The 2,839-nt window shown below is 35.1% G+C and overlaps 1 pseudogene across 1 annotated transcript; it reads left to right on the top strand.

Moving 5' to 3' along the window:
- The first annotated feature begins 211 nt into the window (after positions 1 to 211).
- LOC309857843 (H/ACA ribonucleoprotein complex subunit 3 pseudogene) lies at positions 212 to 566 on the top strand (annotated as a pseudogene). The gene has a single exon. The product of its transcript is annotated as an H/ACA ribonucleoprotein complex subunit 3 pseudogene (transcript).
- The last annotated feature ends 2,273 nt before the right edge of the window (positions 567 to 2,839 follow it).

The raw sequence follows: 2,839 nt of genomic DNA, 5'->3' as shown, positions 1-2,839 counted from the left end.
AAAAGAAATATATAAATTCATAGAAACATATAACCTATAAAGACTGAATCATGAAGAAATAGAAAATATGAACACACCAAGAATGAATAAAGACACTGAATCATTAATCAAAAACCTCTCAATGACAAGAAGACCAGCACCAGATAATTATATTGGTTGAATTCTACCAAACATTAAAGAAGCATTGGGAACATCTCCTTTCAGCGTTGTCATGTTTCTCCAGTAGTACCTCAATGAGCAGGGAGACCAAGTCTATACTCTGAAGAAGCTTGACCCTGTGAGACAACAGACCTGCTCGGCGCATCCTGCTCTGTTCTCCCCAGATGACAAATATTCTCGACACCGAATCACCATCAAGAAATGCTTCAAGGTGCTCATGACCCAGCAACAGCGCCCTGTCCTCTGAGGGTCTCTTAAGCTTCACGTTTCTTCTGCTACCCCTCAGAGACTTTCCCAAACCAAGCTCTTCAAACTGTGAGCCTTGAAGCCTTCTTACCACCCTTGCTGTTTGGAATCCGGTTTCATCGTTTCCCTTGATCGTGCTTGTGCAGAGCAGTTATGGTAGCCTCCCTCTTAAGGAAACAAGTTTGAATTTTCTTTCCCTAATTTGAATCACTGCTAGGTTATTAAAATGATTTGAAAAAGCTAAAAAAAAAATAAAGAAGCATTAACATCAATCCTTATCAAACTCTTCCAAAAAACTGAAGAGGAAAGAACACTCCCAAATTCATTTTCCATGGCCAGCATTGTCCTGATACCAAAGCCAGATAAAGACACTACAAGGTGGGTGCCTGGGTGGCTCAGTGGGTTAAAGCCTCTGTCTTCGGCTCAGGTCATGGTCCGGGGGTTCTGGGATCGAGCCCCGCATTGGGCGCTCTGCTCAGCGGGGAACCTGCTTCCCCTCCTCTCTCTCTGCCTTCCTCTCTGCCTACTTGTGATCTCTCTCTGTCAAATAAATAAATAAAATCTTTTTAAAAAAGAGACACTACAAGGGAAAACAAAACAAAACAAAACAAAAAGCCACAGAGCAATATCTTCTCTGAACATAGATGAAAAATTCACAATAAATATTAGCAAACAAAATTCAAATCACAATAAAAGTACCATACACTATGATCAGGCAGGATACATCCTTGTGATACAGGGTTGGTTCAATATATACAAATCAATAAAAAACATAATAATAAGAACAATCATAAGAAGAAGGACATAATAATAATAATATATAACATCTATAATAGAATAAAAGATAAAAATCATATGATAATCTCAGTAGATTCATAAAAAGCTATTGACAGAATTCAACATCCATTCATGATAAACGCCCTCAACAAACTAGATAAAGAAACATACCACAACATAATAATAAAAGCCATACTGGATAAGCACCCATATTTCATACTGAATGACAAAAGCTTAACAGCTTTTCCTCTAATATCAGGAACAAGACAAGGATGCCCACTCTTACCACACCAACTCAGTGCAATCTGGCAAGGAAAAAAAAAAACTAAAAGTTTTCTAAATCAGAAGGAAAAAGTAAGTTCTGTCTATTTGCAGATGACATGATTTTATATATGGAAAATCCTAAACATTCCACCAAAAAACTGTTAGATGTAATTAACAAATTCAGGAAAGTTGCAGGATACAATATCAACATACTGATATCAGTAGTGTTTCTATACAATAACAACAAATTACCTGAAAAAGAAATTAAAAATCCATTAACAATAACATCAAACACAATAAAATTCTTAAAACTATATTTAACTAAGGAGGTGAAAAGATTGTGAATAGCCAAAGCAATCAAGAGAAAGAACAAAGCTGGAGACATCATACTTTCTGATTTTAAACTATATGTAGTAATAAAGCTATAGTAATCACACAGTGTAGTATTGTTCATAAAACAGGCATTTAAGTAAACAGAAAAGAGATCCTAGAAATAAGCCCATACAGTTAAAGTCAACTAACTTTTGACAAAACATCAAGAATATAAAATAGGGAAAAATGGTCTCTTCAAAAAATGATACTTGGGAAACTATATATCCACATGCAAAAGAATGAAACTAGACTCCTTTCATAGTACACAAAAATCAATTCAAAATATATTGAGGACTTGAAGGTAAGACCTTAAACAACAAAATTCATGGAAGAAAATATAAGAAGTATATTTTATATACTCTTTAATGTCTTGGCAATGACTTTTTTTTTAATACCAAAAACAAAGGCAATGAATGAAAAATACATGTATGGGACAGCATCACACTAAAAAACTCTATGCAAGGGTGCTTTGCTGGCTTGGTCAGTAAAGCATGAAACTCTTGATCTTGGGTTTGTAGGTTTGAGCCTCATTTTGGGGATAGAGATTACTTAAAAAAAATCTTTTCTAAAAAATTAAAAAAGAAAAAGCTCTATGCAGCAGAGAAAACCACAACAAAAGCAAAAGGCAAGCTATGAAACAAGACAAGGATGTCCATTCACCACCTTTATTCTTCATATTAATGGAAGTTCTACCTACAGCAATCAGACAACAAAAACATATAAAAGGTATCCAAACTGGTAAGGTAAGTAAAACATTCACTATTTGGAGATGGCATGATACTGTATGTAGAAAAACAAAAAGACCCAGCAATTGCACTATTGGGTATTTAACCTAAAGATACAAAGGTAGTGATCCAAAGGGGCACGTGTACTCGAATGTTTATAGCAGCAATGTCCACAATAGCCAAACTATGGAAAGAACCTAGATGTCCATCAACAGATGAATGGATCAAGAAGATGTGGTATATATACACAATGGAATACTATGCAGCCATCAAAAGAAATGAAATCTTGCCATTTG

The sequence above is a fragment of the Mustela nivalis genome, assembly GCF_964662115.1.
Source record: "Mustela nivalis genome assembly, contig: HAP1_SCAFFOLD_1432, whole genome shotgun sequence".
In the NCBI taxonomy this organism is placed as follows: domain Eukaryota; kingdom Metazoa; phylum Chordata; class Mammalia; order Carnivora; family Mustelidae; genus Mustela; species Mustela nivalis.
Note: the sequence above shows the minus strand (reverse complement) of the source record. Positions and strands in the feature narration are given on the sequence as shown.